The sequence below is a fragment of the Giraffa tippelskirchi genome, chromosome 5 (assembly GCF_054371585.1).
Source record: "Giraffa tippelskirchi isolate mGirTip1 chromosome 5, T2T-mGirTip1v1.2.pri, whole genome shotgun sequence".
NCBI classification, from domain to species: domain Eukaryota; kingdom Metazoa; phylum Chordata; class Mammalia; order Artiodactyla; family Giraffidae; genus Giraffa; species Giraffa tippelskirchi.
Window position 1 is genome coordinate 129,252,501 of NC_137279.1, and position 26,290 is coordinate 129,278,790.

The window sequence follows — 26,290 nt, forward strand, 5'->3', positions numbered from 1 at the left end:
GATCCCACATGCTTTGGGGCAACTAAGCCCATGTACCACAACTATTGAGACTATGTACAGCAATAAGGACTCAGTGCAGCCAAAAACTTAATTAATTTTTAAAAAGTTCAACTGCATTTTAAGTGCTTAATAGCCACATATTCCTAGTGCCTATTGTATGGGACAGTATAGCTACAGAACACTGCCATCACAGCAGAAAAGTTTTTTGACAGTGCTAGAATAAAACAAAAATCATGAGACAAATTTATAATATGCAATATTTTATAAGACAAATGGCCCATCTTTTTATAAAAACTCAAGACTTACAGAAAATCAGGAACTGCTCTGAATTAAGACATAATAACTGAACTCAATTTACTACCCTATGTCAAATCTTGGTTTGAGAGCAACTATTAAAGACATTTTTGAGGACTTCCCTGGAGGTCCAGTGGTTAAGACTCCACACTTGCACCTGCAGGGTGCACAGGTTCAACCCTGGTTGGGGAATTAAGATCCTGTGTGCTGTAGGGTGTAGTTAAAAAAAAAAAAAAAAAAAGACATTTTTGGGGACAATGAGAGAATTGGTTCGATAGGTGTGAGAACAGTAGGACAATTATGTAAGGAAAAAAGTTTACTTTAAATACATGCTCAAAAATTTTAGTGTGACCACTGCAACAAAAAGTATGTCTAGGAATAAACCTACCTAAGGATACAAAAGAACTGTATACAGAAAATTATAAGACACTGATGAAAGAAATCAGAGACAACAATAACAGATGGGGATAGTCCATGTTCCTGGGTTGGAAGAATAAATAATGTGAAAATGACTGTACTACCAAATGCAATCTACAGATTCAACTTGATCCCTATCAAATTACCAATGGCATTTCCCACAGAACTAGAACAAAAAATTTCACAATTCATATGAAAACACAAAAGACCCTGAATAACCAAAGCAATTTTGAGAAAGAAGAATGGAGCTGGAAACAAATAAAAGAATGAAGCTGGAGGAATCAACCTTCCTGACTTAAGACTATACTATAAAACTACAGCCATCAAGATAGTATGGTACTGGCACAAAAACAGAAATATAGACCAACAGAACAAGATAGAAAGCCCAGAAATAAAGCCACACACCTATGGGAACCTTATCTTTGATAAAGGAGGCAAGAATATACAATAGGGCAAAGACAGCCTCTTCAATAAGTGGTGCTGGGAAAACTGGACAGCTACGTGTAAAAGAATCAAATTAGAGCACTTCCTAACACCATACACAAAGATAAACTCAAAATGGATTAAAGACTAAATGTAAGACCAGAAACTATAAAACTCTTAGAGGAAAACATAAGCAGAACACTTGATGACATAAATCAAAGCAAGATCCTCTGTGACCCACTTCCTACAGTAATGGAAATAAAAACAAAAATAAGCAAGTGGGACCTAAATTTAAAAGCTTTTGCACAGCAAAGGAGACTATAAAGGAGGTAAAAAGACAACCTTCATAATGGGAGAAAATAATAACAAATGAAACAACTGACAAAGGATTAATTTCCAAAATATACAAGCAACTCATACAAGTCAATACCAGAAAAACAAACAACCCAATCAAAAAGTGGGAAAAAGACCTAAACAGACATTTCTCCAAAGATGACATACAGATGGCTAACAAACACATGAAAAGATGCTCAACATTGCTCATTATTAGAGAACTGCAAATCAAAACTACAATTAGATGTCATCTCACACCAGTCAGAATGGCCATCACCAAAAAGTTTACAACAATAAATAATAAATGCTGGAGAGGGTGTAGAGAAAAGCGAAACCTCTTGCACTGTTGGTGGGAATGTAAACTGATACAATCGCTATGGAAGACAGTATGGAGGTTCCTTAGAAAACTAGGAATAAAACCACCATATGACCCAGCAATCCCACTACTGGGCACACACCCTGAGGAAACCAAAATTGAAAAAGACACATGTATTCCAATGTTCACTGCAGCACTATTTACAATAGCTAGAACATGGAAGCAACCTAGATGTCCAGATGACAGATGAATGGATAAAGAAGCTGTGGTACATATATACAGTGGAATATTACTTAGCCATAAAAAGAAAGGCATTTGAGTCAGTTCTAATGAGGTAGATAAACCTACAGTCTATTATACAGAGTGAAGTAAGTCAGAAAGAAAAATATCATATACTAATGCACATATATGGAATCTAGAAAGATGATACTGATGAAATTTGCAGGGCAGCAGTGGAGACAGACATAGAGAACAGACTTATGGACACAGGTTGGGAGCAGGGGAGAGGAGAGGGTGAGACGTATGGAGAGAGTAACATGGAAACTTACACTACCATATGTAAAATAGATAGCCAATGGGAATTTGCTGTATGACTCAGGGAACTCAAACAGAGGCTCTGTAACAACCCTAGAGGGGTGGGGTGGGGTGGGGAGGGAGATGGGAGGGAGGTTCAAGAGGGAGGGGACATATGTATACCCATGGCTGATTCATGCTGATGTTTGGCAGAAATCAACAAAATTCTGTAAAGCAATTATCCTTCAATTAAAAAATAAATAAAAACTTAAGTGTGAATAGCCATATTTGTGCAATGTTTAAAGATTCTGGGGAGAAACCTATATAGACAACCAAATACAGCAAAATGTTGACAATTGTTGGTGTTATACAGGGGTCTTTTGTACTATTTTATCCATTTTTCTATGTCAGCAATCTTTAATAATAAAGTACGTTGTTACTTAATGCTGCAGATGGACTGACCATGGACAAAAGCCCTGATGATCATCACTGGGCAAAAGAATAGCTAATATTTGGTAATCTGATAATTATCTCAGAAGTGCTCTGCATTACTTGGCTGGAGGTCCTGGTTTCTAGTGTGAGGTGAAACTATCTAGCAATAGAGGACTAGGAATTATCCCCTTTATAAAACTGCTTTACTATTATCCCAGTCTTAGTGTTCAAAGTTATGTTAGTCCTCTGTTTGTTTGTTTTTTTCCCAGCCACACAAGGCTTGTAAGGTCTCAGTTCAGCCTCTACCAGGGATGAACCTGAGGCCTCAGCAGTGAGAGTCCTAACCAGTGGACCACCAGGGAGTTCCCAGTGTGTGTGTGTGCTTGTACTCTTTGCGACCCCATGGACTGTAGCCCACCAGGCTCTTCTGTCCATGGGATTTCCCAGGCAAGAATACTGGAGTGGGATGCCATTTTCTTTTCCAGGGGATCTTCCTGACCCAGGGATAGAACTTGCATCTCCTGCACTGGCAGGCAGGTTCTTTACCAGCTGAGGCACTGGGGAAGCCAATCCCCAGTGCCTCAGAGCCAATCTCGTTCCTTATTTAGAAACTTTTTAAAAGGAGCTCATGTGGCTTTAAAAAATAACTGGCAAACTTCTGTCAGATAGCTGTCAATTTTATTTTACATTCTCTGAAGGCTTTTATTCTTTCTAGCTTTTACTCTTAATAACCAAGAGTAAACGGAAAATGCCAGCGTAATGGTCTAGCAACATAGTCTCCAAAAGATTTACCGTAATTGACATAATGGTAGGTCACAATCAGTGGTGTCAGAAGTAATTTGTCATTTAAATAGATTGGTTACTTCAAGGTAACCACTCTTCTCTAAAATCACTTACATTTCAACATACTGAACTATGGAGTTATAAGTCTGCTGGCAACTATGCATAAACTGTAACCTATTACTGCCTATGTGAAAATCCACTGTTGTTTCTAATGTTTATGATGAGTTGTCATTTTATTTCTCCTTTTAAAACAGTTTATACTCATGGATATATTTCTACAAAGATAGATAGGTAGCATGGGCAGATGAAATCTCATATCACTAAGAACTGAGTGTTAACAACCACCAATCACAACTGCTCAAAAGACAATGTATCATAAATGATTATGAATTCTGGTTTACTCTGATAATCACAAAATAACACAGCACCACCTTGTCAATCATTCTATGGTTCCATGAGCAAGTTGCCTGAAAATCAGATCCCTTTTGCTCATTGCTCATTATAAAATAATCTTGGGAATTCTGGAGAAATTCTTAAGACAATATACCATTTATGGATTTCATAAAAATGAAGTTTATTTGAATTTTAACATCCACATAGTTTGAACAGTACACAAGGTTTCCCATTTTTGTCCTCCAGTTAACCAGATGCCCCTCCTTAAAGTCTTAGCAACTTCTTGTGTATCCTTTCAGAAATTGTTTTTTCACACTTATTTCTCAATTTAAAATAGAGTTGAAATTTTTTGACGCTTTGAATAAAGATTGTTTAAAAATATTTTCTATTTTGATAAATGTCAGAGAATAAGTTATTTTGTTGTATGGTGACACTTCTGATTGAGTTCCTAGATCTCACACATGCAAGGAAGCAGTACAGCATAAAGAACTCGGATTCTGTTAAGAGTTCTCATCACAAGAATAAAAATTTTTTTTTCTATTGCTTTAATTTTGTACCTATATGAGATTATGGATGTTTACTAAACATATTGTGATAATCAGTTCATGATGTATGTAAAGCAAATCATTATACTGTATACCTTAAATTTAAGCTATCTTTCCTTCCCTATTTTAAATTATTTTTGCTTATACACCTCTGGTGTTATATCCCTCTGGTGTTATATCCCTCAAAGCATTCTTTTTTTGTATTTGGGTTTTCTGTCTTTATCAGGTTTGGGAAAGGCTGGTTAATTCTTAGTTTTTTTCAAACACTCTTATCTCCTGTGTATCCTGAATAAAAGTGATGGTAATGGGGGGTGGGGGGGCAGAGTTTGGATTTTGAATACCTGATGCCTATAGGACTCAGGTCAAAAGTAATCTGCCCTTGTGATGAGCTCAAATACTGACTTTCAAACTAGACATCTCCAGTTCAAAAGAGAAAATGGTTTCTTCAGGCTTCACTTAATAAGGTCAAACAGGTGATTTGTAGATGATGTATATTCTTCACAACAGTTCAGTCTTCTCATCTGCTTGTCCCTCAATTTTCTTGTCTGAACTCTTTTCCCAGATACTCTAGAATAACACTTGCTCTCTTTTGCCTGCATCTTAAGTATTTCTATAATAGCTTACATCCAGATAAACTTTCTCAATTTTTAAAAATTCCTCTCTTGATCCTATTCTGTCCTTAGGGTCTCTGTCTTCTCTTCTGTATCTCACATCAGAGCACCTTGAAAAATGATGTTTTTACTCCCCACCTCAAACATGACTTTTTCCTGCCATGCCTCTAAAATTTCCCTTACACTAAAGTTAGTACTTACCATATTCACTTGTTTAATCCAATGGATACTTTTCGAATCTTATACCTTACTTGGCCTCTCAGCTATATCTGTCACCAGTCTATTGTGATTCTCTTGAAACTCTTTTCTGGTTTCCAGGATACCACTTTCCCCAGATTCTGTTTGTTCACTTATTAAATATTTACAAAGCACCTACAATGGTGGACTGACCCAGGAAATGGGGATACAGTAATCTCTTCACAAAGATTTATAAACAGGCAATTACAACAGGATACATATAATTATTGCTGTGATGGAGACAAGAAGAGGGTGCTAAGGGAACAAATAGGTGGGTCAGATTAGAATTTCAAAGGAATTATAATCTCATCTTCTTTAACCCATTAATATCCCCCAGAGGTCTTGTTTACTCCCTTTTTGCAGTTCTCATACTCTTCAAGGTATCAAATACCTCTAAACAATTTATTTGAATATAAATTTACATAGTCAGAATATATTTAAGTGTTCCTATTTTCTATCTCCGAACAACTTCCTTCCTTCAATCACTTATAATATCCCACCTGAATTAATGCAATGGGGATGTTTTGATTTTTTTGTTCAGCAACTTAAGATCATACTGCTCAACCCATAGCCTTTCATGATACACAGACAAATCCTCTTATAGCCCCTTGCCTACCTCACTAGACTCATCTCTTGCTACTCTCCCAACATGGTGCCAGCCACATTCAAAAATCTGCCCTTCTCCACTGTCCCACCCTACTCTGTACTCACACCATGTCCAAGCCTCTGGAAAATTTCTCCTCCTTATCAGAGCTCCCCTCACTCTTTAGACTAACTTCTATTGCTCTCAAGACCCAGATCAGTAATCTCCTACCCAGAAGCCTCCCCTGCTGCCTTCCAACCATAGGGGCGCTTCCCACAGGTGCTAAAGCACCCTGTACATACCTCATTTTAATTCTTAACACAAGCCAGCGCCTTGAGGCCAGGACCATCTCCAGATTCCGCAACACCCAACAGAGGCTTTAACATGTTCCAAGGGCTTACTTAATAACGTTAAGTTGAATGAATTAATGAATCAAGGAAGGGAAATTTCCTGTCCCAAATGATGACGCCCAGAATAAACACAACTAAAACGTCAGCCACATCTAAAGCTCCTTGCTCTCTCCTGCATTCACGAAACTACAGTACAAGCCGCGATCCACCAATCCAAGACCTACGAGAACTACAAAGAACATGAGTGTTTTTCAAAATGGGAGGCGGTTGCACAACTAGACCCCCAACCCCTCGTCCAACTTCCCTTTTCCCACTCCTTCCTTAGGGAAAAAAAAAAAAAAGAACCAAGCGTTTAAGAGAAAAGCCAACAAAAAAAATTTTTTTTCTTTAGAGGGTCCACTGGGGCAAGGAGCTTGCCGCTGGTAAGACCAAAGGAAAGCAACTGGCAGCTCACCTGGGCTGCAGCCACACACCGGGATGGCCTCTCTAACTGTCTTTACTGTCGCACAGTGTTGATGGGGGAGGGGAGGAGAGGGGGGAAAAAAAACGGTTACTCCCTACCCAGGGTGACAGCGAGGGCCTGGATTCCAGAGTAGTGCTTCCCGCTGGGGTTCCCTTACCCCTTGTGGAAAGGACTTCTCGGATCGCTCCTTTCAGCTTGCACAAGATGAAGCAGTGCAGGGAAGCAGTTCTCCACAGTCCGTCGCCGCCAGCTCTCGCCCCAATGGCGGCCGCTAGCGGGCAGCGACAGGCGCCTTTATCCGCGACGCTCCGCGGGAGGCGGGCCCATTGGCTGGAGCGCGTCACGTGACTCAGCCAGGCTCCAGCCCGCTGGAAGGGTGCCTGAGGTCTGAGCTCCGAGGTCCTAGGCTGGGGCCTGGGTTGTTCACGCACCAAGTTTGCTGACTGCTTGCTTCCTCCTGAGAGCCAGGCCCGGTACAGAGAGCGAAGGATATAGGGGTAGGAGCGCCACCCTAAAGGCGTGTACCGTCAAAACAAATCAACGGATTAGCTTCCATGTTGTCATGAGGATTCATGAGTTTTGACTTGTGGTGTTTTCATTGTTTTTCATACTTTCCTCCCACCCTCCCCAAAACTCCATTCTCGTGAAAGTAGTGAGTGCTTAGCATTTGGTAAAAGCTGAGGTTGGAGCCAACATGAGCTCTTTGAGTTTAAAATGGCACTTAATGATCTATTTCACAATAGCTGGGTAAGGAGACTGTTTGGATTTTGAGAGTCTTGGCCAGTATCTCCCCATTATTTGTGGGAGTGAATTCGAAATATGTGTTCAGCACAGTAGTTGCCTTTGGACCCAATTGCAAACAATGTTTCTAAATTCCTTAATATTCATTCTTAGATGGAAGAGTGGATGAGGGAGGGGAGGAGAAAAACAGCTGAGAACTGCTTGATAAACCCATCAAAACCCAATCAATCTCCAGTTTCCTGAGGCGTAAATCTGAGGGTCATTAACAACTTGACATGGCTTGATTCAGTCTCTCTTACATGAGAGTAAAGGTCATCAGGACCAAGTGTTCACAAGAAAGTCACAACTACTAGAGGTCAACATAAATAATGAGTTGTAGGCATTTTTACATTAGAAAGACCCTAACTCAAAGAAAGTCTTTTTTTTTTTTTGCTTGTTTGTTTGTTTAGTCTTTGTTTCCAAGTAACTCAATGACCAAGAATTCTTTGGAAGAGTTAATACCACAGCATTTACTTTATTTAGATTTAATACTTGTTTTTATTGTATAAAATCTCATCATGCAGCAAAAAGGTAAGACTTAGGGTGTAACCCAGGTGTAGACCTCTAGTGTGACCATCACCATGAAAGAGCTAAGAGAGGTCAAAGGAAATAAAACCCAGGAATGACTTAGTGCAAATCTCGCTCACTGTCATGTTTTTGGCTCTCCTTCTCCTGAGAACCAGTGGAAGGAATAAAAGCATACTCCACAGAGAAACCTGTGTGATCTTTTTTAAAAAAGCTAAATCTCCTCATGTTAACACTCTTAAAACCATTCAATATTTCCCATTATTTAAAGATAGAGATCAAAACTCTTAAGATGAACTACAAAATCTTACATGATTTATCTGTGTTCAGCTCCAACCACCTCTCCTGCAGTCCCGTCTCCAGCCACTTACCTTTCGGTAAGTGCCTTGTTTCCTCTCTCTCTCTCTCTCTGCTTCTGTAATAAGCTCTTCTCTCTTTTCCTTCCATCCCACACTCAGGTGTCAGCCTAAAGTCACTTCCTCAAGGAGGCCTCCACTAGATTACATCTTCTGGTTTAAGGCACTCTCATTACAACTTAATTATATAGCACTTATTACCAGATTGTACTTATATAGCCACAGGTATATTTCACGTCTTATTTTCCCCACTAGACAGTAAGCACAATGAGTGCAAAGTATCAAAAGGCTCTAAAGTGTATTATCTTTGAGTATATTAACCCTTGATCTTGCTGGGTTTTAAGAACTGTGACAAAATCCTATTTGAATTAAGGGTAGGGGTGGGTAGGGAGAGGGAGAATGACAAAACCAGATTTGAGTTTTTATTTTTTTAAAAAACTTAAAATGGTTGCAAAATGAAAAATATGGAGAATGAATTAATTTGGGAGTAGATTTCACAGGATTTGGTGTTAGATTGGATATAAAGATGATTTGGGGTTTCTGGCTTAAGGAATGCACCATTTACTGGGAAGGGAATTGTAGGAGGGAAGAGCAAGTTTGAGATGGAGGGAAGAGCATTGGTGCAGTTTTGAATGCAATGAATTCAGGGTGCCTATAAGATATATGGGTAGAGATTTTGAATAAGAATTTTATGGTACAATTCAAAATACAATCCAGGCTGAATATGGGAGAAGGCAAGAAGGAGGTTTAGAAGGTGAAAAGGTTTAGAATAATTAGAGAGGAGGGTTTCCCTGGTGGCTCAGACAGTAAAGAATCTACCTGTAATCCCTGAGAATGGAACAACTACCCACTCCAGTATTCTTGCTTGGAGAATTTCATGGACAGAAGACTAATGGACTATAGTACATGGGTCGCAAAGAGATGGACATGACTGAGTGACTAACACTTTCACTTCTTCTTAGAGGAGGACTTCTCTGGTGGTCTAGTGGCTAGGACTCTGAGCTCCCAATGCAGGAGCATGCTGCAACTTAAAAAAAAAAAAAGATTCTTTGTGCCACAACTAAGACCCAAAGACCCAGTGCAGCCAGCCAAAGAAGTAAATAAATCTTAAAAAAAAAAAAAAAAATTAGAACAGAGGAAAAAGCTGACTAGGGAAAGGTGTGTTAGTAAGACATATTTGAGACATTTGAGAAATTGGAGACTGTAATGGAGAAGATAGTTGCTTTTATCCAATACTGAGATTTGCCAGGAACGTGTGATAGAAAGACATATGAGAAAAGTAGCTTCTAAAATATTGAAAAGAAAGTATAGTTTAAGACTTGGATATCACAGGACTATTCTATGACAAATGGAAATAGTTGTAATTACATTTTGGGGGGCTTCCCTGGTGGCTCAGACGGTAAAGAATCTGCCTGCAGTGTAGGAAACCTGGATTTGATTGCTGGGCACAGAAAATCGTCTGAAGAAGGAAATGGCAACCCTCTCCAGTATTCTTGCCTGGAGAATTCAATGGACTGAGGACTCTGACGGGGGTCGCAAAAAAAAGACTGAGCGACATTTTTAAGAAAAGCATCAAACATAGTTCCATGAAATATTCATTTTAGTTTAAATCCAGATATCACATGAATGTAGCTAAAAGACGTTTTAAAGTTTCCATCCTTCATTCCATCATCACGTTCAACAAGGGGAAATCTGTCTCTCTGGTCTTCCATGGAGTCATAAGTATCCCCAGAACTCAGAGTGAAAGGAATTTTAATTTACAAATGGTTTTGTATAGAAATTTGGAGGCTATAAAATATATATAGACATAGGAGTTGATTCATCACTAAAAATAAAAATATTTGTGGCACTTTCCTGGTGGCCCAGTGGGTAAAACTCTACATTCCTTATGCAGAGGGTCTGGGTTCCATCAATCAGGGAATTAAGATACCACATACTGCAGCTAAGCCCAGGGATCCCAACTACTGACCTGAGGGTTCTAGAGCCCATGTGCCACAACTAGAGAAGCCAGCACTTGCCACAACAAAGACTCTGTGCAGCCAACATATAAATAAATAAATAATAAATAAAAATATTTGTTACCTCTGCATTGCTTACTCCAAAAGCCAATTCTTGCTCAGGTCAGTTCAGTTCAGTCTCTCAGTTGTGTCTGACTCTTTACAACTCCATGGACTGCTGCACTCCAGGCTTCCCTGTCCATCACCAACTCCTAGAGCTTGCTCAAACTCATATCCATCAAGTCGGGTATGCCATCCAACCATCTCATCCTCTGTCATCCCCTTCTCCTCCTGCCTTCACTTTTTCCCAGCATCAGGGTCTTCCAATGAGTCAGTTCTTCACATCAGGTGGCCAAAGTATTGAGCTTCAGCTTCAGCATCAGTCCTTCCAGTGGATATTTAAGACTGATTTCCTTTAGGATTGACTGCTTTGATCTCTTTGCTGTCCAAGGGAATCTTAAGAGTCTTCTCCAACACCACAGTTCAAAAGCATCAATTCTTCGGTGCTCAGCTTTCTTTATAGCACAACTCTCACATCCATACATGAGTACTGAAAAAACCATACCTTTGACTATGCAGACCTTTGTTGACAAAGTAATGTCTCTGCTTTTTAATATGCTGTGTAGTTTAGTCATAGCTTTTCTTCCAAGGAGCGTCTTTTAATTTCATGGCTGCAGTCACCATCTGCTGTGATTTTTGAGCCCAAGAAAAGAAAGTCTCTCACTGTTTCCATTGTTTCCCCATCTATTTGCCATGGAGTGATGGGACCAGATGCCATGATCTTAGTTTTCTGAATGTTGAGTTTTAAGCCAGATTCTTCACTCTCCTCTTTCACTTTCACCAAGAGGCTTTTTAATTCCTCTTTGCTTTCTGTCATAAGGGTGATGTCTTCTTCGTATCTGAGGTTATTGATATTTCTCCCAGAAATCTTGATTCCAGCTTGTGTTTCATCCAGCCTGGCATTTCACATGATGTGCTCTGCATATAAGTTACATAAGCAGGGTGACAATATACAGCCTTGACGTACTCCTTTCCCAATTTGGAACCAGTCCATTGTTCCATGTCTGGTTCTAACTGTTGCTTCTTGACCTGCATACAGATTTCTCAGGAGGCAGGTCAGGTGGTCTGGTATTCCCATCTCTTGAAGAATTTTCCACATTTTGTTGTGATCCACACAGTCAAAGGCTTTGGCATAGTCAATGAAGCAGAAGTAGATGTTTTTCTGGAACTCTCTTGCTTTTTCAGTGATCCAAAGGATTTTGGCAATTTGATCTCTCGTTCCTCTGCCTTTTCTAAATCCAGCTTGAACATCTGGAAGTTCTCAGTTCATGCACTATTGAAGCCTGGCTTGGAGAATTTTGAGCATTACTTTGCTAGCATGTGAGATGAGTGCAATTGTGTGGTGGTTGAACATTCTTTGGCACTGCCTTTCTTTGGGATTGGAATGAAAACTGACCTTTTCCAGTCCTGTGGCCACTGCTGAGTTTTCCAGATTTGCTGGCGTATTGAGTGCAGCACTTTAACAGCATCATCTTTTAGGATTTGAAATAGCTCAACTGGAATTCCATCACCTCCACTGGTTTTGTTTGTAGTGATGCTTCCTAAGGCCCACTTGACTTCCCATTCTAGAATTTCTGGCTCTAGGTGAGTGATTGTGGTTATCTGGGTCATGAAGATCTTTTTTGTATAGTTCTTCTGTGTATGCTTGTAGGCTCCTCCATAATTGTTTGAAGAAACAGAGCCAGTTAGTCAACAAAGCATTAAAAAGGGTTTTGTATCAAATAGCACATTTCCTAACTTTGAGGTGAGACATGACTAGTCCTAGTCTCGCTTCCTTGTCTATTCAATTTGTTGGCTTGAAATTTTGAGTTTACTTTCCTTAGAAATCAATATTATTTGTAACTTTTCAGCTCTTATATATCCATTCACTTTTTAAAAAGTGAAATTATACAAGATTTTAAATGATTTTGACAATAAAATGTATAACATTTACCAGTAGGTATAAGCTTACAATTTTCTCTAACAAATTTATTTAGTTTGGAAATGGTATATATATAATAGTATATATATATATATATATATATATATATATGCTGCTGCTGCTGCTAAGTCGCTTCAGTCATGTCCGAGTCTGTGCAACCCCATAGATGGCAGCCCACCAGGCTCCGCGGTCCCTGGGATTCTCCAGACAAGAACACTGAAGCGGGTTGCCATTTCCTTCTCCTATATATATATATATATATATATACACACCATTATATATATATTTTAAAGCATCAAAGTTTCAAATTTGAATGTGAGTGAACATGTTTAGGAAGTAATTATTTTAATATAATCATTTCAAATAAGTAAAGATTACAAAGAAATAATTTTAGGAGAGTGGGCAGTTGACAGGGACTCCATCTGTGAAAAGAGAAGCCATAAATTTTGTATAATACAAAGCTTAAAAATTTAATCAGATTAAGAAAATTTATTTGTAAAATTCTTCCTCATTAATCCTATGTATGAAGATTTTTTAAATAGCAAAATAACACTGGAAAACACTAAAAGAAGTTAATTTTGCATCTAGAATGATGAAACTGTATGACACAAAGAATTTCTATCAAAAAAATCTAAATCATGTACAGTAGAAAGTTACAAAAAATGTCACTGTGAAACTACTATAATAACCTAATCTGTATGGCCTCAGAAATTCCTAGCCCTTTTGAATCAACTGATCAACTGAATGACTGTTGTTTGGGCTTGATTGCATTTTCAGGCACTTCCTGATCAAAGGAACTGAAGAGAGACATTGGTGAGCCCTACCCTCTAAAATAAAAATAAAGGATCAAACCCTAAGGGACTTCTGATTTCTATCCTTGAAGAGAATCAGAAACTTAGGAAATCCAACTATCCTTCACCTTCACTGGATCAGACATCCATTAATGCTATCATCTTTTCACTATCCCTCACCTACTGTCCTCTTTTCCTTTATTATCCAACTTGATGCTGTGGTCAATCATGATAATCCCTTCTTGTGATCACCCTTAACTCCTCTGTCTCCTCTTGCTTCCTCCTCATTTCATGCATGGCAAGATCACAACCTTCATTAAGCCCTTGTTAAAGCTAAATTAAATCCTTGTTAAGCCTACATCTGCCCTGCATCTTGCAGCTGGTTTGACTAAAGGAAAATGCACAACCATGCTGTCAGGTATTCCTTTAAATGTATGACAGTGAACCTCTAATGGCCAATTATATTGTATTTCCTTTTTTTTTGGCTGCACCCCACAGCATGTGGGATATTAGTTCTCCAGCCGGTATCTCCAGATATTAGTACTTAACCTGAACTAACCAATCCCTAGGATTGAGCCAGGGATTGAACCCAAGGCCCCTGCAATGGAAGTGCAGAGTCTTAACAACTGGACCACCAGGGGAGGTCCCTATACTGTATTTCTTAATCCATCACTTTTCTACTCACCTTACTGGTGACAACTTCTCTCACCATCCTATTTAAAAAGCAACCACCACCGCTGCCCCTATACTCCCTATTTGTTTCCCAAATCGTCTCCATAGCACAAATAACCATATGACACATTATATAATTGTTTTCTTTTTTAATATCTATATCTTCGTTGAATGGAAATTCAGAGAATGGATTTTTATCTGTTTTGCTCTTTAACCTAGTAGAGTATCTAACATATAGCAGATGTTCATTAATAGTGATCTAATAATGAATAAATGATTTGTTCCTAAAGACCTACTCTTTTCTTTATTATTATAGTTGATGTACAATATTATATTAGTTTCAGATATACAACACAAGAATAAATATTTTTAACAGATTGTACTACATTTAAAGTTATTATAAAATTTTGCCTATATTCCCTGTGCTGTACAATACATCCTTGTGTCTTACTTATTTTATACATAGTAGTTTGTACCTCTTAATCCCCTATCTTGCCCCTCTCTCTTCCCTCTCCCCACTGATAACCACTATTTGTTCTCTCTGTGTTTTTGTTTTGCTATATTCATTTGTTTGTTTTATTTTTTTCAATTCCACATGTAAATGATAACATACAGTATTTGTCTTTCTCTGTCTGACTTATTTTACTCACCATAATATCCTCCAGGTCCAACCATGTTGTTGAAAAATGCAAAATTTCATTCTTTCTTATGGCTGAATTGTATTCCATTGTGTTTATATACCACATCTTCTTTACCCATTCATCTGTTGATTTTACACTTTGATGGCTTCCATATCTTGACTATTGCAAATAATGCGGCTATGAACATTGGGGTGCATTTATCATTTCGAATTAGTGTTCTCATTTTCTTTGGATATATAACCAGGAGTAGAATTGCTAGATCATATAGTAATTCTATTTTTAATTGTTTGAGGGACCTCCATACTATTCATAGTGGCTGTAGCAATTTACGTTCCCACAAATAGTGTACTAGGGTTCCCTTTTCTCTATATCCTCAGCAACATATGTTACTTGTGATCCTTTTGATAATAGCCATTCTGACAGATGTGAGAATTTTGATTTCCATTTCCCTGATGGTTAATGATGCTGAGCATCTTTTCATGCACCTGTTGACCACCTGTATGTCTTCTTTGGGAAAATGTCTTTTCAGATCTAAAGACCTACTCTTCACCAAATGTGAGAATGTAGGAGACAAAGAGATAAAGGGAACAGAGAAATCGACTTGGCAAAGTAAAAGTAGGAGACAGTGCCTTTAACTGGACTTGGAAAGAGGCCTAAAGTTCCCTGACAGGGCTCTATACTGACTGCAGTAGAGATTGTCTTGTATGGAAGAGTGAATTCAAGAGCTCCTTAATACTTTGTGGGGTTGCCAGCAATTTAAATGAGCAACCAGCTTTCAAATATCATTGAAATTATATAAACCCTATGTATCTAAACTCATTAATTGACTGAAAGTTTACAAATATATTCTCTATTGTATTGAGAAAGCAAACAAACCAGAGGAAAACTTTACACCTAGTCTTTTGACTGTCTTTGACAATCATGATCCATGTAAGAGGGGCTGGAAAAAGTTCTTTCAGTAATCCAATGAGTCTTTCCAATATCTGAATTCTTTAATCAGAACTAAAATAAGTGGTTCATAAGCGGGGGAAAGGGTTCATAAGGGGCATCCTTGGTGGCTCATATGGTAAAGAATTCACCTGCAATCCGGGAGACCTGGGTTTGATCCCTGGGTTGGAAAGATCCCCTGGAGAAAGAAACAACTACACACTCCAGTATTCTGGCCTGGAGAAATCCATGGACAGAGGAGCCTGGCTGGCTACAGTTGATGGGGTCGCAAAGAGTCAGACATGACTGAGTGAATTTCTCTACAATTCTAGGAAAAGGGGCAAAAAAACACAAAATCCCCTCTGAACAAATCAGAGAAAGAGCTATGATAGCAAAATTAGTTATAGGGTTCAAAACAAATTTAAAGAAAAGCAAACCAATTTGTTAAAACTCTTTTATCGCTTATTCTTTTATTTCTTAGGAGCTTTTGTGTTGTTAATTTTAGTGAATTCTGACTCCTTGTTCAGACCTAATAAATTTTAAGAATGCATTTCTATTGAGGGACTGTACATTGTAACTTAGCCATTTCTTAAGCTGTTGACACATAGGTAAAATTTATAATGTACATGAAGGCTCCTAAGAAACAGATAAGCAATAGAGGAATTTTATTTTGACAAACTGGAATACAGCTCATGATAAGGGAAAGAAATTCTTGTTCATTTTGGTTTGTTTTCCTTTGAATTTGTCTTACTGTACTTTTGAGGGATAATTATTAACACAGGTAAATTTTAAAGTGTTACTAGTGGTAAAAATATTTTTGATGATATTAACATGATAAAATTACTTGACTAAAAAATGTTTTGTATAGTTAGATCCTCAAACATATAACATCTATGTATTTATTTACCTAGAAAGGCTGAGATTTGAAAGTAAGTCAGAATCAATAATGCTCATGTTTCCTGGTCATAACTTTTACAAAAAAAGGTGCAATTCAAATTATAGGTGATGAGATAAATGTGTTATCTTGATCTCTTAGGCTAATAAACAAATTGTGTCTCAAAAGTACAACGTGTGTGTTTTAGTCCCTCTGTCATGTCCCACTCTTTGAGAGCCCATGGACTGTATAGCCCACCAGACTCCTCTGTCCATGGAATTTCCCAGCAAGAGTACTGTGGTAGGTTGCCATTTCCTCCTCCAGGGGCTCTTCTTGACCTAGGGATCAAACCCACATCTCCTGCGTCTTCTGCATTGCTGGTGGATTCTCTACCACTGAGCTACTAGGTAATACTTCAGAGAGTCAATTACCACATCCCCTGCCTCTTGTTTGTAGAAAAGATTTAGCCTCCTATGCTTTCCTTGATTTCTTAAAAAAAAAAAAAAAATTAATCAGAGAAGTGAGAAAATGCAAAAACAAAGGAAAATAGTCAAGCAAGCAAAAGCCGTAAACAAAGTCAAGGACCTTTAGTTCCTTCTCAAGGGCTGTAGGTAATATCCTAAGCCATATGCTTGAATTATTCTGCAGATACTAAAACTCCCATTAGGTGGAAGAAGTTAACTGCCTGCTGACCAGCAGCAAGTAAACCCAGACCAGCTGGAACCAGAAAGTTGACAACTGAGGTTCCAGAAACATCACCCTCTTACCTCACTATCAGCCAATCAGAGATGTGCATAAGCTGATCACACATCCTTTCCCTCACACTGTCTTTAAAAATCCTTTCCTGAAAGTCAGCAGGGAGTTCCCATCTTTCGAGCATTAGCTGCTCATTCTCCATGCTTGGCCCCATATTGGGTGCCTTTTGGTAAATGCTATACTTTCCTTCACCAAAACGTGGCGTCAATTGATTGGCTTTGCTGTGCCTTGGGCAAGCGGACCCAAGTTTGATTCAGTAACTCAAGGTGGGTAGCTAAAAGGCAGTGGAAATGAAAGTCTCTTTTTGGAGATTCAGAAACTGGGAGCAAGAACATTTTGTAGAAGGACCATCTCTGCTGCTCTCCTTCTGGCCACATTCATTCATTTCCTTCCACCCATGGCTTCCCTGTCTCTGGTTTCTTTCTCCAGTTCACTAAGTAGACAAAACCCCTTAAATAAAGTTGGTGGTGGCATAACGTCCATGTTTCTTACTAATGCTAATTTTAACTTAACATGAAATCTATGTTGAAATGCTGCAAATCTAAATTAATTTTTGGAAGCATTTCACCAGTGTCTTGAAATTCATCACAGACAAACTATTAAATTACAGGGAATCCATATGGTAACAAAATTGTTCCATGTTTCTCTTTCAGTCCCTCTGAATATACCCAGGGAGAATATCTCCATTTGTTGCTGTTTGTCTTGAATAGTACTCAGCAACAGCATTTGAAGAGTACTGTGTGGGATTCTGATTCTGATGTAGAGGTCATAGACCATACTTTGGAAAACACTGACCTAGACACATCTAAATTTTTTTGGCATGATCAAATACTCCATTAGTAAAAATAATAAGTTTAGCATACACCCACAATATTTAATATAATGAGTGATAAATGAAAGCAATGACATATTTACACACATTTGCTAGATAAAGTCTTGGTTAACACTTTGTGATAAAGATCTAGTTCAGTCTGCCTTGGTATTTGGTTTTAAGGATAGCCCTAGCTAATAGAGCCGGAGAACACAATGGCAACCCACTCCAGTACTCTTGCCTGGAAAATCCCATGTCTGGAGGAGCCTGGTAGGCTTCAGTCCATGGGGTCACTAAGAGTCGGACACGACTGAAACGACTTAGCAGCAGCAGCAGCAGCAGCTGATAGAGCTATCTCACCGAGATACAGAGTCAAATGGAAATACACAGTTGTCTGTACTTTCTGAATCTTGATACTCATTCTTCATTTCAGTCCACCAATTTTGCAGGTTTTGGTAAAATCTGGCTAGTAAATTTCTTTCTCTCTTGGTGGAAATCAATGTTTTTGTGAATTGGGAGATTTTGCATTTTTAATATTTTTAACAAACAGGTTCAAAATTCATTGAAATTTCTAAACAAGTGATAAATTATGCCTCCAAGTCTTTTTTATTGATAACTATGCCTTAAAGGTGAACTTTGTTGTTTTTCTTCAGTCGCTAAGTTGTGTCCAACTCTTTGCAACCCCATGGACTGCAGCACACCAGGCATCCCTGTCCTTCATTGTCTTCCAGATTTGCTCAAACTCATGTGAATTGAGTCGGTGATGCCATCCAACCATCTCATCCTCTGTCGTCCCCTTCTCCTCCTGCCCTCAATCCTTCCTGGAATCAGGGTCTTTTCTAATGAGTCGACTCTTCCCATCAGGTAGCCAAAGAATTGGAGCTTCTGCTTCCACATCCGTCCTTCCAATGAATATTCAGTGAATGTTTTGGGAAATAAAATTACCAAACAATGGAAATAATTTCACACATCAATTTTCAAGCTTTATTTCAATAGCATGAAATTCTTTTAAAAAGCAGATTACTTTCTTATTTGTTGGATGACTGCTTATAATATCTAATTAGTCTGTCTTGGTTGGTTAATTAACCACACTCTTTCTTGGTTAATGGAAAGCTTATGAGTTTATGTCAGTTTTGTCATTTTGTTAGCATTATTATTATTTGTTTGCATTATTGTTATTTTTAATATGTGTCCCCTTCATAGAAAACTTTAAAAGTCAAACTAGATAGTATACTGTGTGGATTTTCTGACACAAACAGTCCTCCAATTTTTCAACACCAACAGTATTTCCAAAAATTTAATTCAATTCTGCCATTTAGTGTCTGTAGTTAGCGCAGAGCCCACAAGTTAAGGGCTCTGTTTCACAAGACTGCCTCTATATCAGACACCATCCACAAATGAGGTACCTTGTCTACTCACAGTTCTGTTCAGCCAGCTACAAATTTAGGGATTCCCATGACCCCCTCCTCAGATTTGTAATTCATTAGAACTACTCACAGAAACCTTTACATTTTAAGGTTTATTATAAAGTATAATCCCTTATAGCTCAGTTGTTAAAGAATCCAGGAGATCCCAGTTCGATTCCTAGGTCGGGAAGATCCGCTGGAGAAGGGATAGGCTACCCACTCTTGGGCTTCCCTTGTGGCTCAGCTTGTAAAGAATCTGCCTGCAATGAGGGAGACCTGGGTTTGATCCCTGGGTTGGGAAGATCCCCTGGAGAAGGGAAAGGCTACCAGTTCCAGTATTCTGGCCTGGAGAATTCCATGGACTGTATAGTCCATGGGGTCACAAAGAGTTGAACACGACTGAGCAACTTTCACTTCACTTCATAAAGGATACAACTGAGGGACTTCCCTGGTGGTCCAGTGGTTAAGACTCTGAGCTTCCAATACAAGCAAGGGGCATGGGTTTGATCACTGGTCAGGGAACTAAGATACCACATGCTGTGCAGCATGGCCAAAAAAATAAATAAATAAAATACAACACAGGAACAGTCACAAGGAAGAGATGCATAGAGTGAGATATGGGAAGTGTTTTGTTCATCAAGTGTTTGGTCTTTCTGGTGACCAGCTGCTGTGGATCTAAGGAGCCTTACCCTCAGCCACATTGTTAGGATAAATTCAGGTGTGGTCCTGGGGGGCCTCTTGTGAATAACAAAAGGCACTTCAGTTGCTGAAGAAATTCTAAGGTTTTTAGGAGCTCTGTGTTAGGCATGGTGGTTTGTGTCCCACTCTTTGTGACCCCACGGACTGTAGCCCGCTAAGCTCCTCTGTTCATGAGATTTCCCAGGCAAGAATACTGGAGTGGGTTGCCATTTCCTTCTCCAGAGTATCTTCCTGACCCAGGGATCTTCCCAACCCAGGAATCTTCCTGACCCAGGGGTTGAACCTGGGTCTCCTGCATTGCAGATGGATTCATTACTGACTGAGCCACCAGGGGTGGGGAAGACCAAATATATATGTATATATTTTATACCACATAATACTCTATATGGCTGTTAACCAGGCCCATGTTAATTGCAACTGTGATGTACTTAAAGTGAACAATGGAGTAAGGGTACCATTGTTAGCTCCTACTTATGCCCAGGATACCTCACTGCCTCAGTTAGGATTTCTAATTGCAAAGAACAGAATCTACCCTAGCTTAATTTAACTAGGAAAAGCATTTATTAAATAATAGAGTTCTGGAAAACATTACTTATGTTTACGAGTTTATCATAAAGGATACAGCCCTGAAACAGCCAAATGAAGAGATGCATAGGGCAAGGTATAGGGGTGGGAAGCATGCCACTCTCCCAGCATATCAATGTGTTCACCAGCCTAGAAGCCCCCAGAGTCCCATCATCTAGGGATTTTAAGCTAGGTTTCACTTTGCAGGCATGACTGATTAAATCTTTGGCCATTGATAAAGAAAGTGAAAGTGAAGTCACTCAGTCATGTCCAACTGTTTGTGATCCCATGCACTATAGCCTGTCAGGTTCCTCCATCCATGGGATTTTCCAGGCAAGAATACTGGAGTGAGTTGCCATTTTCTTCTCCAGGAGATCTTCCCAACCCAGGGACTGAACCCGGGTCTCCCGCATTGTAGGCAGATGGTTTACCGTCTGAGCCACCAGGGAAGTCCATTGGCCATTGATAACTGAACTCAAACTCCAGGTCCCTCTCATCTTCCCAGAGGTCAGGAAGTAGGGCTGAAAGTTCTAATCCTATTGCCACCTGGTCGGTTTTTCTCTTGATGAGGATCCCATCTTGGAGTTATCTAGGGGCCCCCATCCAAATCATCTCTTTATCATACAAAAGACATTTCACAATCCAGAGATTCCAAGGGTTTTAGGATTTCTTCACCAGGAACTGGAACAAGACCAAGTATTTAATTTTTATTATACTATAATCTCATTAAAAACAAAAAACAAAATTTGCCAGGATTTTGTGAATGACAAGTATTCCTCTAAATTTTATCTTTCTTATTGGGTGTGAAAGTTAACAAGTGACCATGTAACATGAGACTGCAACTGTAGTGATTTGATTGTCTGCCTTTCAATGATTCATAAATTTTTATCCAAGCAAAGTTCATTTTAAAAGCAGAATTTTATATATATTACAAAATATAAAATACATATATTTTTAATATATGTATTTTATATTTGTTTAATACATTTTCAACATAATTTTATATGAATCACTTTGCTCTACACCTGAAACTAGCACAACATTGTAAGTCACCTGTATTTCAATTTAAGAAAAAGGAAAAGAGGGGAAAAAAAGCATAATGAGTATTTTATATGTACCATGATCAAAAGAAGTGCTTTAATTTTACTGATTTACTATGAACTAGTAGTTGGCTAACAAAGGTCCATAACATAACAGTTTTCTAAAGTGGAGAAGGATATAAAACATCATCTTAGGATTAAAAGACTAAGCAATAGTAGTTTCTAAGAAGGTAGACCATTTATAAAGCCATTATCTGTAGATTAAAATGCTCCTTGGAAAGAGTAAGGGCTTTCCTGGTGGCTCAGTAGTAAAGAATCTGCCTGCAACGCAGCAGTTGCAGGAGATGATCCCTGGTTGGATCCCTGGTTCCAGGGTTTGATCCCTGGGTTGGGAAGATCCTCTGGAGGAGGGCATGGCAACCCACTCAAGTATTCTTGCCTGGGGAATCCCCTGGTCAGAGGAGCTTGGCAGGATCAGTCCATAGGGTCGCAAAGAGTCGGATACAACTGGAGCGACTTAGCACGCACAGAAAGAGTAAATTTAGGTTATGAGGCCATAAATCAAGGTGATATTTTTCTCATTTCTGGTTAATCTTTAAGGATAATTATGTGATATTTATTTGACAAATTGAAATGTTTTATATAGCAAGATAAGAATGGTAATTTCAAAGTAAATAAAAAAATTCTCTGTCTTTGGCTTGTGGACACATTACTCTTTTTAAGATAGTTATTCTTAAGAGATGCTGTATTAGTTTGTTAGGGCTGCTGTAGCCAAGTACCACAATCTGGGTAACTTAAAACAACAGAAATGTGTTCTCTCAGTTCCAGATAGTTGGAGTCTGAGATGAAGGCATCCAGAAGGATGTACTCCAGAGAAGAAACTGCCCTATGCTCTTCTCTCAGCTTCTGGTGTTTCCAGCAATTTTTGGCATTCCTTGTCTTAAGACACGCCACCTTACATCTTGATTATGTCTGCAGAGACCCTATTTCCAAATAAAGTCACACTTGCAGATATGGGGTATGTGTGTGCTTCTGACTTACACATACCTTTTTGGGAGATGCAATTCAATCCACAATTTAGGGTTCCCTGGCTGTTCTGAAAATTAAAATAACAAAGTGTAATGGGAAAAATGCACATAGATTTTACTGAATTTTTAATGTACATGGGAGACTTCACAAAGGAATTAAAACCCAAAGAAGTGACCAGAGTAGGAAGCTTTTGTACCTTTTAGACAAACAATAAATCTGTGAAGAATTGATGAGACAAAGGGGTTTGAGCTAAGGGTAGTAAGTGGTGAAGAAGTGACTAGGAGGGTAGTGATTATCGAAATCTTGTTTATATAGATTTCTTGGTTCCAAATTCCCTGATTCTAGTGATAAGAATTTCTTCCTTCCAGACCTAAACAGACATTTCTCCAAAGAAGGCATGCAGATGGCCAACAAACACATGAAAAGATGCTCAACATCACTGATTATTCAGTTCAGTTCAGTCGCTCAGTCGTGTCTGACTCTTTGTGACCCCATGAATCGCAGTACGCCAGGCCTCCCTGTCCATTGCCAACTCCCTGAGTTCACCCAAACCCATGTCCATCAAGTCGATGATGCCATCCAGCCATCTCATCCTCTGTCGTCCCCTTCTCCTCCTGCCTTCAATCTTTCCCAGCATCAGGGTCTTTTCAAATGAGTCAGCTCTTCGCATCAGGTGGCCAAAGTATTGGAGTTTCAGCTTCAACATCAGTCCTTCTAATGAACACCCAGGACTGATCTCTTTTAGGATGGACTGGTTGGATCTCCTTGCAGTCCAAGGGACTCTCAAGAGTCTTCTCTACCACCACAGTTCAAAAGCATCAATTCTTCAGCGCTCAGCTTTCTTTATAGTCCAACTCTCACATCCATACATGACCACTGGAAAAACCATAGCCTTGACTAGACGGACCTTTGTTGGCAAAGTAATGTCTCTGCTTTTTAATATGCTGTCTAGGTTGGTCATAACTTTCCGTCCAAGGAGTAAGCGTCTTTTAATTTCATTGCTGCAGTCACCATCTGCAGTGATGTTGGAGCCCAGAAAAATAAAGTCAGCCACTGTTTCCACTGTTTCCCCATGCCATGCAGTAATGGGACCAGATGCCATGATCTTAGTTTTCTGAATGTTGAGCTTTAAGCCAACTTTTTTACTCTCCTCTCTCATTATTAGAGAAATGCAAATCAAAACTACAATGAGGTATCACCTCACCCTGGTCAGAATGGCCATCATCAAAAAATCTACAAACAATAAATGCTGGAGAGGGTATGGAAAAAAGGGAACCTGCTTGCACTGTTGGTAGGAATGTACGTTGATACAGCCACTATGAAGAATAGTATGAAGATTCCTTAAGAATAAACATATGATTTAACAATCCCACTACTGGGTGTATACCCTGAGAAAACCATAATTCAAAAGATCCATGTACCTAAAGTTTATTGCAGCACTATTTACAATGGCCAGGACATAGAAGCAACCTAGGTGTCCATTGACAGATGAATGGATAAAGAAGTTGTGGTACATATATGTGATGGAATATTACTTGGCCATTAAAAGAAACAAGATTGGGTTATTTGTAGTGATGTGGATGAATCTCGAGTCTGTCATACAGAGTGAAGTAAATCAGAAAGAGAAAAACAAATATTGTATATTAATGCATATATATGGAATCTAGAAAAATAGTACCTATAAACCTATTCACAGGGCAGGAATCGAGATGCAGATGTAGAGAATGAATTTGTGGACACAGAAGGGGAAGGAGCAAGTGGGACGAATTGAGAGAGTAGCATTGACATGTATACACTACCATGTGTAAAATAGCTAGCTAGCAGGAAGCTGGGGTATAGCACAGGGAGCAGCTTGATGCTCCCTGATAACCTAGAAGAGTGGATTAGGGTGGTAAGAGGGAGGTTCAAGAGGGAAGGGATATATGTATGCTTATAGCTGATTCACGTTGTTATATAACAGAAACTAACACAACATTGTAAAGCAATTATTCTCCAATTAAAAAATAATTTTAAAAGTTTTTTTGAACTTTTATTTTGGAAAAAAAGAAAAGAATTTCTTCCTTCCTCCTGGTACAGGGAGTGTATCAGTCACCTGGAAGATTTAAGACCTGTTTCAGGGAAGAAGGGCAAGGGGATGAAGTTAGCGTGACTTTCCAGTTTCTGCCTTTTTCTCAAACTTCTTCAGCTTAAGATAGTCAAAGTGCCAAGGAGCTGTATTTTGTGGTAGTGTGTCCTGAACCCTATCAAGATAATAATGCTTTCATCATCACTTTGACTGTAGGGCACAGTCAGTGAAAGATGCCAAAAGAAAGAGGCATAGGATTGGGAAGGAGGAAATAAGCCTGTCATTATTAGTAACAGCTTTTAGCAAGGTGGCTGAATATCAGATTCTACACAACAACAAACAATTAGAAAATGTTTCTGAAAGAAGACACCATTTTCAATAATGTCAGAGAATATTAAATACTTAGGGAAGACATATAAGACTTATAAAACTTAACTAGGATACATCAAAGAAGGAAGACTCAAATAAATGTAGAGATAAAATTTGCCCAAAGAAAGGAAGAAAGATTCAATATTGTAATGGTGTCACTTTTTTCCAAATTGTTTTGAAGTTTCAATGAAATTCCAATCAATATCTCAAAAAAATTTTTTATGGAACTCAATAAGAAGATATTAAAGTATATAAATAAATAGATAAAACTGAGAAAAAGTCCATTTGGAAAAAGATGACACTGGATCTTTAATCTACACCATCAAATCAAATCCATCAAAGACCCTAATTCTGGGAAAGATTGAGGGCAGGAGGAGAAGGGGATGACAGAGGATGAGATGGTTGGATGTCATCACCAACTCAATGGACATGAGTTTGAGCAAGCTCCAGGAGTTGGTGATAGACAGGGAAGCCTGGTGTGTGGCAGTCCATGGGGTCGCAAAGAGTCGGACACAACTGAGTGACTGAACTGAACTGAAAATCAATTCTAGACGGATTAAAAAGTTAAATGTCAAAAACAATACTTCAAAATTTTTAATAGAAAATACAGGTGATCTGAGGGAAAAACGTCTTGACACACAAAAAGTCTATGAAAAGAAAATGTAAATAAACTAGATGATATTAAAATTAAGAATTTTGTCAAAAGATTCTTTACTAAAGTAATGTATTATTTTGTGGATCTTGGAACAGAAAAAAAACATTAGTGGAAAAAACAGTGGAGTCTGGAATGGGAAAAAAACCCACATTAACCATTTCTACTTGAAAGTTTATCAAAAGAGTAGATTTAAAAAATTTTTTTGGCTGTGGTGAGTCTTCGTTTTTGTGAGAGTGCTTTCTCTAGTTGCTGTTAGCAGGGGCTACTCTTTACGGTTGTGCTAGGGCTTCTCATTGCACTGGCTTCTCTTGTTGTTGAGCATGGGCCCTAGGGCACTTGGGCTTCAGTAGTTGCAACTTGAGGGCTCTAAAGCATGGGCTCAGAAATTGTGGTGCGGGTGCACGAGATTAATTGCTCTGAGGCATATGGGATCTTCCTGGAGCAGAGGTCAAACCAGTGTCCCTTGAATTGCAAGGCAGATTCTTAACCACTGGACCACCAGGGAAGCCCAAGAGTAAATTTTTAAAGTTCTCATCACAAGAAAAAAAAATAAGGCACTACGTGTGGTGATAGATGTTAACTAAATTTATTGTGGTAATCATTTTGCAGTATATACACGTGTCAAATCATTACGTTCTACACCTTGAACTTGAAACAAT

At 38.7% G+C, this 26,290-nt stretch overlaps 2 protein-coding genes across 53 annotated transcripts in view; one reads left to right on the forward strand and one right to left on the reverse strand.

Annotated features, from left to right (window-relative positions):
* The window catches only part of BRDT (bromodomain testis associated), a 57,920-nt gene extending 50,957 nt beyond the window's left edge, over window positions 1–6,963 (reverse strand). For 11 of the 50 annotated variants that reach the window (XR_014052603.1, XR_014052612.1, XR_014052602.1 and 8 more), the window contains exon 1: window positions 6,792–6,963. The gene's annotated coding sequence lies outside the window, so the exon portion shown is untranslated. Of the gene's footprint in view, window positions 1–5,261; window positions 5,553–6,182; window positions 6,460–6,684 lie in introns of those variants that run through there. The other 39 variants (XR_014052604.1, XR_014052617.1, XR_014052613.1 and 36 more) reach the window with 8 other exon arrangements.
* A 76-nt stretch (window positions 6,964–7,039) lies between these two features.
* The window catches only part of TGFBR3 (transforming growth factor beta receptor 3), a 260,538-nt gene continuing 241,287 nt past the window's right edge, over window positions 7,040–26,290 (forward strand). For all 3 annotated transcript variants that reach the window (XM_081486439.1, XM_081486431.1, XM_081486432.1), the window contains exon 1: window positions 7,040–7,190. The gene's annotated coding sequence lies outside the window, so the exon portion shown is untranslated. The remainder of the gene's footprint in view (window positions 7,191–26,290) is intronic.